We start from the raw sequence: 13341 nt of genomic DNA, 5'->3' as shown, positions 1-13341 counted from the left end.
AACATATTAAATGTGTTCACAATTTTTTACTATCTGAACAGTAATTATGAAACCGCAACAACAAAAATCAAACCATATTCCATTAAGTAAGACTGACTACATGGATTAAACCATGCTATAACATTCTATCCTAAACCATAATTCGGTCAGACTACCAAGCTACAAATTCAATTAAAATCTTGATAAGTGGTAAAGATGAAGAAGAGATATGATGATAACATGATATCTAGGTTTTAATGTAGACATAAGGAGTGTATGATGCAAAAATACTAACAAGGAGTGATCCCCACCATCCTTCATGTGACAGCAATGACAGTCTCATATATAGGAGGCACCACATCTTCTTTTTGTTTTCTACCATAAGGGGAACCTCATCACTGTGCATTTCATTGTCCCACTGCCCAAAAATCCCTTCCTTCTACACTCTTCAGACTCAGCAATACATAATGCCACGTCTACTATTTAACCACTAGTATTATTACTGTTATATTTTTTTTGCTTTGCTCCGGTTTTCGACCCGTCAAAGATGGACGACTAATCCGGCTCGTGTGTAGAGGCATGCGCAATGGTTAAGTATTGTTCCTCCTGAGAATCAAACCCAGTATTCCTCGGATACGTCCTTAGAAGTAGCTCCTTTCCATTGGAGCCAAAGCAACTTGGTTACCGCTAGTATTTTTTTGGCTTCTACTATTTTCCTCTAAAAAAACATTTAGTTTCCAATTTTAATGTCTATAACAATTAGTAGTGAAATTTAGAGACAAGCTAAATTTCAGGAAAAATTTAATTGTTTATGTAGCTATATTTTTGCAATTTCAGGAAAAAGATTTTTTGCATGGCAAGCTAAATTTGATTGGATGTTTGCACCAATTAATTGCTGAAGTTGTTTTTATTATATGTGGAATCATGTGAAAAATAATGACAGTCCTGCTTAAACAAAACTTGCAATTCAAGGTTAGATTTGTTATGAATTATGTAAAGTTGACATTTGATTATGCTAACAAGTGCCAAAATAAAATAAGACGAATTCTTATAGTAGATATTTCAATTGATGATGTGATCAATAGAGGGTGACCAAATATAAGTTGATCCAAATAAAATCACAAATTGATAAAAGAAATATTGAAAATCACACATAGTCGAATTTAATTGGATGTCTTTAGATATCATATCAATTTATTATTTATTGGTTTTTATTTTTTAATAATTTTTTTCTTCAAAAATCAAACTAGTCCACAAAAATTGCTATTGAAGAGAATCAAATTTAAGACTTTAAAACTTTGTTTGCGAGTTTGGAGGAAAAAGGAGAGGAGGAGTTTGAAAAAAAAAAAAAAAAAAAAAGAGGAAAGAGCAGGTGGAAGAAATATATGATATTGAGAGAAAAAGACTTTGGGGATTCATTTTTCTTCATAATGCAAAATCCTTCTCATTTGAGGAATTCAACAATTGTACTGGAGGAAGATTTTGAAGGATTTTTGGAGGGTTTTCATGAATTTCTCAAATTTATTCTATGTAGTTATAATATTCTTAAAATTAAAAATATATTAATCATAAACATTAATTTATCATTCTCTTAAAATTACATTTTAAAAAAATGTGAAAGATTTTATCATTTTCCCTTATATTTTCAACCCTCCAAAACTTTCTCTTCCCCTCTTCTCTAAACTCTCAAACAAAGTCTAAGAAAAGCACACTTCAAAGTCTCAAGTCAAGACCACCATATCATTCAAAGTGGTTGATGTTTATTACATTTTAAAGTTAATTTTTTTTTAAGTTAATTTTTAGTATATGTTGAAGTTATTTAGCTTGTAATATATTATTTGTTATTAATATAAATCTAAACCACGATTTAGTAGGATCAGAATTCTTTTTTTATATTCTCGTGAGCTTAGCTCAGTTGGTATGAACAATGCATAATATATGCAAGGTTCGGGTTTAAATTCCGGCCACCATCAAAAAGAATTCTTTTTTTATGAAAATAATCTCAAACATTGAGCCAAATTATATTCTTTCACAATTTTGAATCACATTTGTTTGGTTCTATTGTGACAAAAATTAATTTTATAAAATTAATTCAGATTAAACCGTGAATTGAAAGAAAAATGATTCATGTTTGTACACTACACATTTATGTAAAAATGCATTGAACAATAAATTTCAGTTTAAAACATATTTCTATAATAAAAAACTTTAAATTCTAGTATGAGTTAAATTAATTTTAAAGACAAAATAAATTATGATCTAGAGCATCAAACCTATCAAAATCAATTTTATACTTTTAAAATCAATTCTTATTCTCTAAAAATTAAAAATAGTCTTATAAAGCTACTGTATCCCAAGATTCTTAACTTATATGACATTAAGTATAGTTGATGATGATAACATGTTGATGTGGCAATGTAATTTAAAACTTGGAGCATAGCAGGTGTTAAACTTGTAGAACCTTGAGGGTTTGTGTTTGGGGAACAAGCTCATTTTTATTCGGTTATGAGTTGTGTGTGGGACCCTTCATTCATATTAGTGGGGCATCTTTTCTTGGGTGATGAGCAAGCTATGGTGTGGCAATCCATATTCCATATAGCCACTTGATCTCATTGAGGGAGGGAGGCACATGAATTGAGAAAGCTTAGAACTTGTAGTCTTCTTAGTTTAATTTATTGCTTATGCCTGCCTTTAATTTTCTGACTCCTCAATCTCAACATAAGAATATGATCACATTGATCTTCTAGCCACAATTTTAAATAGGGTTCGTATAAAGGCTATGTCATCATATCTGATTTTTTTTTTTTCTCGAAGAAGCTAAACTAACCATTGAAATTAACATCGAAGAAAATCGAATCTAAAATTATGAGGAAGAGCACACTTTAAGAACCGAAGTCAACACCTTAATCTTTGCTATTGCAGAGAACTACAGTCAGATATAGCCGATTTGACCTCAATTGCAATCGTGATGATATTTCGACAATATAAAATGTCTTTATGTCACGGTCTAAATTGCAATTGCAAACCAATAGCAACTTGCTAAAGTTTATTGTATTGGCTTTCTTGACAAAGTAAATATGAATTTATACAAATATATAAAGATAAATGAGGCTAACTATTACTACTCCAGATGTTCACTATTGCATGTTCGGTTGCGGAGGTGTTGAATCCTGCAACAATTTTGGTTCTCTTTGGACGTTAGTACGGTCTTGGATTGAGTTTTCGTCTTGGATTAGGTCTTAGATTAAGTAAATATTTCCCTTACCATCTACTCTCTCCATTCTATAGTGAGTGACTTATTTGAAGAAAATTTGTCTTAAATACGTCACTCACTTACTCAATGCCATGTCATATTTTCGAATTAATTTATTTAAAAATAGAGTATACCCACCTTAATATTGCATTCAAAGAAGTATCATCTAATTAAGGGGAACACAATCTTACATTTGAAGTTTGGTCGGATATGTAATCATAAACCGATCATTCATTATCATGTCATTTTTTTTCTCTCTTTCGATCTTGCACTTTTCTTAATGAAATGGTGGAATGAGTTACTCTTGTAGGACAAAAGGAGTACTGCAATGTCCCTTGCAAATGCAAAGGGCATTACGAAAATGTTGCTTATTATAATTAGAAATCAACATAGGGAAAGGTAAACTGTAACTAATATCCTTATATCATGGCCAGATCATGAATTTGCAGTAAAATATAACACAGCCTTTAGGTTAAATTAACATTTTTCATGTCTGAAGATAGGCACAGTCACAGAGTTAGATTCTCTAGCACTGATTTAAATGTGAGATCACACTCACTTTTAAAATGTTCATAAAATATATATGACATTTTATATTTTATCTTCTAGTGTAGATTGCACACTTGCTTTTCTTATATACTCATGCAAGCTTGCTTATGCTTGTATATCTGTATAATGTATATATACACACACATCACACATGCATACAACACTCTAGTGATGAATTATTATATGAATAAAATAAGAGAATAATTTTGAATTATTATTAGGGTAGAACTTATTACATCATCTATCAATCACAATCCACCATTTGTATGATGTATGATTTTTTTAGTTAAATATGATAAAATTTATATATTTTTTTCAAACAGTTTGATGGGTAAAAATTCACCTTATAAGATGAAAGGTTAATGGTGCTTTACCCCCCGTAATATAGGTCATTTTTTATTTTTCCCCATGTAAAATATATTTTTTGATTTACCCCCCTTAATTTTATTTTTTTTGGAATACCCCCCTAATAGGTCATAAAAAAACGACTTTATTTTTTTTTTTGCTGAATTTTTTCATTTTTTTATGACCTATTAGGGCGTATTCCAAAAAAATAAAATTACAGGGGATAAATAAAAAAAAAATAGTTTACAGAGGGGTGAAGCACCATTAACCCTAAGATGAATAAGTGAGATTTTTAGGGTTCGAACCCTGACTCCAGCATATATTATGTAATATTCGTACCAACTAAACTAAGTTCGCGGAGACAAAATTTATGCATTTTTAATGATGATTGATTAATTATGATTGATGACAATATTTTTTTTTACTATATATAAATGTCTTTATATGTCAATGCATATAAATTAAATCTGTAAAATGGTTGTTCTACTACTGCAAATAATTTGCTTCTCTTTCAATGGTAATGTATGGGATTCAATGCATTATTTAGGTTTAGATAACATTGATAATTCTTCACATACCTTGTAATTTCCTTCCAAATTATTTTTTATTGGGTTGGCCATAATAAAGAGACTATAAATTTAACATCATGCAATATAGCATGGCCTTGGAAACTTCTCTATCCCATTTTCCATTTTTGGTGGGGTTGTGCAATATTCAATACTTATAGTTTTCATATATATTTTTTCTTTCAAACAAATAAAACAAAATTCAACATCTATGATGGTACACATGGCATCACCCCAAGACATAGTTAATATCTAAAAGCAACAACTTTGATTCTCATATCTCCTTTTCTCCATTCTTATAGATATCACTTTTAGGACTCAGCTTTCATGGCCAAAAAGGTCAATTGAAAGGTGTATGAACGGTTGAACACAGCGCAGTGCACACGAACCTATATTAATATTACCCTAGCTAGAATCAAAAGGAAAAAATTATGAGAATTCAAAAAGTCTTTTTTAACAGCTGCACAAAGGATGTGTAGTTTATAATAACTTAATTTCTTCTATCAAAAGAAGGGAAAATGTAGAATAATTCAAAGGTGGCAACACTTAAGGAATATTGACAAAGAAAGTTGGGAAAGAGTGAATGAAAAGGGTGTGTTAAGGGATTGTTGTTTATGAGTCATAGTTACTGGTAAATGGACATGTTGTTCGAACGTATAGTATTTAAATACAAGTTGTATATTGCAAACTTAAAGTTTGAAATATTATAAAGAAATTGTTGTCACTCTGTAATCGGAGGTGTAGGCACAACAAGCCGAACCTCGTTACCAGTACCAAACATCGGGTGTTCATTGTTTACGTTTCTCATGTATTTATTCTTTTGAAGTGTGGCTGCTATTCTAACAAGTAGAAAACTAAAAACAATAGTGTCTTAGTATAAAATGATCGATCAAAATTATTATTGTAAACTCATCCTTACAAAAACCAGTTTATAATATGGTCAATATCTCTCACTATTAGACTCGTGTCTTTTCTATGTGGGACTTTAATTTTTTCCAATAATCACCACAAGGGTGCCCTACCTAGAGTTCGACTACATGGAGTGCCCTACCTAAAGTCAATATTATTGTTAACTATTAGTCGTAGTTATTCACAAGCAGTGTTTAATTTGCATCGTGATATTTAAATATAAGTTGTATATCGTAAATTCTAATTTTCACTAATGATAAAAAGAAACACTATAATCACTCTGCAGTCCGAGATATAGACATATTGACCAAACTTCATTACCAAACATCGCATGTTTCTCTACATAAGTTTACACAAATTCAAATTTTCACTAATGATAATAAAGAAACTACAATCACTCTGCAGTCCGAGATATAGACATATTGACCAAACTTGGTTACCAAACATCGCATGGTTCTCCACACAAGTTTACACATTCTTTGAACCTGGTTGTTGTTGTACTAAGTACCAACTTCTAAGTGGTCTACCAAGTTGAAGGAAAAAAATGGGAAACACTTGACATGCATGCATAGTGTTCTAACAAATCATAAGTCATTAATGTCAAAAGAATTTAAGAAAAAAAGAATGCAATCAAGAAAAGTAAAGGAAAAATAAGGCACGTGATGCATGAGAGGATGTCTCAAAACATGGTCTTTGAAAAGCCAGCTACTTGCCTAACACTCACAGCTCATTTCCATACCCCAGTACAATAGTGTACATTTCAAACTTATACCTCAAAAATCATAATAATAAAGTATATTGCACTATTACCTTAGCTCATCTTGCAATTAATTAATATACATATTTGAATAATGTATACTTTTAATATATAACATTATTGAATATTTTGATCTTCTTTTCTTTCTAACTTTGTGTGTAAGGCTGATTTACCTTTACTTCCTTACTTGGAAACTATGTATGTTAGTATCAATGTGCTGTACCTTACCAAATTTGTCAAAGAAAAAAGAACAAAACAGAAGCACTTAGAGTTTAATAGAGACCCACACTCATGTCATATCCCACGTGGGGTGTGGTATAGCATGCACATGGTCATGAGACATTCTTGTCTAAATCACAACCTTCATCAACTAACTCATTTCTTTAGGGTTTTTTTCCCCTCAGCTGAGTCATGAAAATCTCACTCTCATCAAGCCGTTTTATTCAAGATTCAAGCTCTTTGGCTTGTTTTCGACTCATATACATGAAAACATCGATATAGATACGAACATCATATATAGATACGGACATCAGACATGATACTATCATAGATTTGGATCAAGTGTACAATCAACAATCCGCACATTCACGTTGTTAGTATATTGATAGCCAATTGATTAAGATTGGACGATCTAAGTTCGATATTTCAGGGTTTTTTTTTATAAAAAACTGCTTCACTGAAATCATGATCATTTGGTCTTGATCCAACAACATGGATGTCCTAATTCCATAAATGTGTGGATTATTGCCTGCAAATAATCCAAATCCCACTGACACATACACGTTGATACCAATAATAATTTAACAAAATTGAATAATTAAATGTATTCATATGTGTTGTTGTTGTCAGACACCGAAACGTGATGGAGATCAAACATGCTTCAATGTGAAAGATGCTACATAACATATATGTACACCAACGTGCTTTTCTATAGTGCCACAAATTAACTAACAAAATGTGTCATCACTTCTTAGTACCTTTTTCCATTTAAGCCAATAAGCATTTACCAATTTTGAACATTCATTTTCTAGTGACACTTATAGTCAACTTCAATTTGATTAATATTGAGAGTTAATATAGTGGTTAGTTTGGCATCAGATCCTTACCAGAAAACATACCCTACCTCCAAAGAAACGACAGAAAATGTAACAGTAGATGGATTCCTTGTAGGGTACCTTTTTCATAAATAGGGTTTTAGTGTTATATTTAGATCCAATTTCATATACTTGTGCTAATCATAAAAGTTTTGATTCCTTAAACTTAATATAAAATTAGAGGTTAATTCTACCCCACGTACTAAATAGTGGTCCTGCAAACTACAAAGTTAATCAATATTCTTCTTATGATATAATATAGTCCATGGTGAAACATAAACATATTCCTATTTTCTAACATACTCGTAACAAAATGCATACAAAAAAGTATATGTATGCATTTGAACTAAACTTTGACCAAATACATATGTGTTTTGGTTTATATTTTGTTACAGAGATAATAGCTTAAATCGTCGTCCGCAACTGTAATTGCAGTCGCAATATAAAAAATAGGTCTATTTCAATCGTATCGGTCGTGATTTTCTATCTTTTGCCACAATATAAAGGTTCAGAGTGTAATAGCAATACAATTAAAAATCATTTAATATAATGCTCACAATGGCCTCCTTATTCTGGAGTAATTTTTATTAATGGGTTTTATTCTTTATTTAAATTGTTGGTTAAATAATAAATAGAAGCAAATCAGCACCACTCATTGTAAATGGAGCATAACAAATATTATCTTGTGTTGACAATCTATATATATTCATGGGAGAATCATGTAAATTTTTCAATAGTACTAGCAAAAATTCAACCAAAATGCAAAATGGAAATGATTATAATTGGATATGGTTGGATTTTGGGGGGTCAGTTTTTCTTTTTTTGCATTTATTCTAGACATATATTATAATTGTCTTACAATATGCAAATGGTTTATAATGAGCTTAGAGTCAAATGGCATTACATAATCATTTTGGTTGAATTCCATGAAACCATCAAAAGGTCACAATCAGCTCCAACAAAGTCTTTCTTTTTGCTTTATAGTGAGTGATTCCCTCCAATTTGTGCACTTCTGATCCAAAACTGTATGTCAAATTCCATTTCACAATAGTAATCAAAGAAATTTTTTCCTTAATGTTGCTATATCAAATAGTAAGTTTAGGCATAGGCTAGCATCACAAGACTTTTCAACTATTACCTCCGTCTAACTCACTTGGGTTGACCTGGTGGTATTGACTTGGGATCTTAGAATATATTTCTCCTCGAAGTCTCATATTTGATTCTTCATAACATCAATTTGAGTGGACTAATTAAGTTTCTTAAAAAAAAAAAAAAAACTATTATCTCTATCTCTGAATAAAAGATCCTCTTGAAAAATCAAATTTTCAATTACATTATTTTTTCTTTGCAGACATATTCTTAATTTTGTTATATTTTTCTATCTGTAGTAAATACTATGATGAAAACGTAAACTAATTTTTTTTCACAAAAGATAAATTTGTAAAACAATATCAATTATCAGTAGAGTCAATACCATTATATTTTTTTTAATTCACATAATTTAATCAAGTGAATCTTATATTTAAGGAAAGAGATAGATAATATTTAGGGTTACAATAGGACAGAAAGTTGTTTGATTAGTAACATCAAAGCAAGCTGTCAAAGTACAAATTTAGCTTGCATGTTCAGAATATATAATTTCATGAAAACTACTTGGAGATATCCTTATCAAATTATTAAAGTTGAAAGCAAGTAAGTTGTAACTATAGCTTGAAAAGGAATGATCAGATGAACAGTTATTTGAGGGGCTAAAAATATTTGGTCCCTTCTCTTATATAAACAGTAATTGATTCATGATATTGTGTAGCTTATGGTTCATATTTACCTGTTGCTCTCACAAAGTTGTTTTTTTTAACTACTAGTAGTGTGGTCCATACATTGTGCTACCAATAATGTAGCATCTTGCTTATATAAACATCATCTATTTCCTTCATTTTCTCTCCATAGAATCCAAGTTACTCTATGATTATTTGGTACCTGTCTTATCAATTTCAATGTTGGAAGAAAGGATGATGATATCAATGGTGGGGTTAAAGACTATGATTGACAAATCCTTAAAGTGATATTTAAATAAAATATCTTCAGCTTATGGTGACTTAATACTAAAATTAATTTTGTATGACTTTTATGAAAGATATAATTAAAGTTAAATATTTTTAAAAATTTAAGATTTTTGATTGATTTACGGTCGATTCACATCAATTAAATCCCTCTAGTTTTCGGGAAAAATGAATTTTGATAATTTGAAGTTTAGTCAAAATGTAAGTAAAGTCAAGGTAAAGATTGTTTCAGTCGGAATTTGAACTTGGATTGTTCTAAACGATTCGTTTTTATTAAAGTTTATTAAACACTTGAATTCAAATCACTAAACCTATGTTTGTTTCAATGGCAAAGAGGCACTAAACGTGCGTTTTTTTCTTCTTCTTTCTAACTCTCCAAATTAGAGCTTTTTGATTCCACGGCAAAAAACAATAGAAACGCACGTCTAGGTATACTAAATGCTCAAACAAACATGTACTAAGGCTTTTTCTTAGAAGAATTATGCATTAAGCATAATTACATTTTCTTTTATTCTAGCAAACAATATCTATTTTATTTTTTTTTGTGGTTGGGGTTCGAACCCTAAACCTTGCATATATTATGCATTTTTCCTACTAACTGAGCTAAGCTCACGGGGACAAACAATGTCTAATCTATCAATAGTAATTTGATTTCAATACCATCATATAATTTAAATGATTACTATGCTGAGAAACTAGGAAGAAAATAAAAGTATTGTCAACTATGATAATCTTATCGCAAGTACATAATCATCATAAAGAATAGAATGAGGTCAATGTGTCCAACATAATTCAAAAATTACTTATGCTAAATCTTGATATCTAACTTTCACTTAATAAAATGACTTAAAGAATGAAATAATGGTACGTGCAAACATCATACAATCCTATGAGATCTTTAACTAGTAAGTGGTGCATTCTCTTTTCATTCCATTTTACTGATTAAAGTAGCAAAAGGAGGTTGTTTGTTGGTGGCAAATTGGCAATAGACACATAAGTGGTTAGTTTGGATGCATACACTCATTTTCATTTGGTTGTTATAGGCTTATAGCTTTGTTTTAGCTTCTGGAAAGTGGCAGGAAGAATGTTGTTCACACATAATGTTTGGCTGGAAAACACCAGTAATTTATCAATATACTCTCATCGGTAGTTAACTGCCGATGGATTTTAACCGGCAGTAATTAACTGTCGATGGGCATTTACATCCTTTGTTGTTGTGTTTCAACCTTATCACATGTGCACACAGCAATTTTCAAGTGGCAGAGAAGATTTTCACCAATGCTAACTAGTATGGACTTTGTATAGAAGCCCAACATTAAGATGGTAGTGTAGGCCGAATATCAGAAAATGCAAGAGAGGATTTCTTTTTAGACACTCTCAATATCTCTCTGTTGAAAAATGCCCTCCGAATTATTTTTGTTAAAATTAAAAAATAAAAAGTCTTTTGTGAGTTATCTCCCGAAATTTTTAGGGGGCCTAATAGACATTGAGAGTGCCTAAAAAAACCGTTCAATGCAAGCTTATACTTAAATAATCAACTCATTAGTCGAGGTTCAGAGAACGAGATAAGGAGTCACTATAAAATAGTCATCAATAACTAGTCAAAATGAGGAAGATCTTAACGTAAGTCTGGTTGTTCTCGAATAATAGTCCTAGGTGTGCAAATAAGGGTCTTACCCCTTGGACATATTACTCAATCAACACTTCACTATATCCTGCTTTCTACGATGTTGTTGTACATTGATATTGAAGTGTCTTATAAGTGTCACCGCCTTCACCTTAGAGGAGCATACAAGAAGTATGGGGATCTATAAATCAATGAAACAAAGGATGAAAACTATATATTAATAATAAATGTTGAGCTATTTTATAAAAAAAATTAATCATTCATTTTTTTTTTTACATTTATTTAATTTCTTTGATAACAATCATCCGTAACATTTTTAATTCCAAAAAATTGATAAAGAGTTAAATTGATTTTTTTTTTAAATATGGTCAAAATTGAAAAAAAAAAAATTGTTGGTATTATATGGGGGTGGGAAAATAGGTGTGGGATATTGATATCAATCAAAATCTACTCAAAATTTGACATATAGGCCCCAACAAAGTATTCTAGATCCAATTCCAATGGGCTTAAGCCCATGGACCTTAAAACCCATGGGCTCATAGATGGGCTTTCAACCCAATCAACTCCTTACGAAATATGCTCTTCTTTCTCCCTTTCATGATTGTCTTTCCTTAATTCAGCGGCGTGAGTTAACTCACACTCGACTCATTTTTCAGCGCGAATTAACTGATGGTGTCACCTTTTAAAGATTTTAAAGGATGAATGAGCAAAAACAAAAATAAAAAGGAGAAGAGCAATTTCTAGTTTTCCACTCCCTAATGAGACCTTCCTTCCAACAGAATCTCTACCAAACAAACATGGCATCAGAACCAAACAAGAAGAGGAAATCGGTGAACCACTGTTGCTCGGGTAAATCTCTTTGACTATAGATTATTTTTCTCGTTGATTTCACTTCACCATAAGAAAATATATATTATATGATTTTCTACATATAGGACACGAGTTTCATCTGATGTAAAGAATGTGACAGCTGCTACAACAAAGTGAATGGATGGGTGGTATATTTTCTTTATCCAGATATTTTTTAGCAAACAACCATTTTGGTTTTCGGTCATGAATGTGTGATGAAGCCCAAATACGGATACGGATACGGGTACGATACAGGTATGTGGATACGTCAAAAATTTTAAATTTATGATACGATACGGCTTAGATACGTTTACAATTTTTTAATATATATATAGACATAAACGCATGAAAATATTAAAACTAACTACACCAAGTCAAACTACAATAGATCGCCGATTCATCATTCACCAACTAAGATATAGTCATCTTTGAAAACAAAATATATCATATAAACAACCTGCACTATGAAGATGCCAAGGTAGTATGAAGATAGTCACCCTTTTCAAGTCTTGGCCAATATAATGAAAACATAGTTGCAATTGGATTTGAAAAGGCCGTGAGCAATGGATTGGTAACGATGGATTTGGTGTGGTTACTACTTACTGTTTGTTTTGTTTTGTTCTTATCTTCTTGTAAAGTGGATTTCTTAAATATATATTATACTATTATTATTCACATATATATAATCACCTAGTCTAGTTAGTACAGATGGTGGGTTCACGAAAGAAAAAAACAATAAAAAAGAACTCATATGATATGTTGTATTTATAAATCACGTACGAATCCCGTAAGTGTCCTGCATGTTAAGCCGTATCCCGAATTATTCCCCCGTATCCGAACATATCCAATATATTTTTAATTAAAAATTAAATTAAATCATTTGGTTACTTTTGGGATACATATTCGGGAGTATCTGCGGAGTATCGGTATCCGATACGTATCCGACACGGGAATGGCACCATTTTGGAGTATCCGGGCTTCATAGTGTGAGACGTTATCATTATAGTCCCTGAATGTATCGAATTGCAAACACATTATGAGTCTCTTTTGATGGTCATTTTGGTTCTCGAGTATGTCTTTAGTTAGTTTAATCCTTAACTGTGTTTTTATTGGTCATTTTTTTTATTCTGCTTTGTAAACAAAGTGACAAATACCACATGAAACTCGTACACAGATGGGAGATCGTGGATTCGAATCTGAGACACCACAGATATCCGACTTAATGATTTTAACATTTGTCAATTTAGTCTATAAAACTATTAAAAATGAGATATTTGAAGATGTGTTTGCAATTTTGATGCATTCAGAGATTATAATGAGATTATAATGACACGTCTCACATATTCAGGGATC

This window comes from Medicago truncatula, chromosome 6 (assembly GCF_003473485.1).
Source record: "Medicago truncatula cultivar Jemalong A17 chromosome 6, MtrunA17r5.0-ANR, whole genome shotgun sequence".
In the NCBI taxonomy this organism is placed as follows: domain Eukaryota; kingdom Viridiplantae; phylum Streptophyta; class Magnoliopsida; order Fabales; family Fabaceae; genus Medicago; species Medicago truncatula.
Note: the sequence above shows the minus strand (reverse complement) of the source record.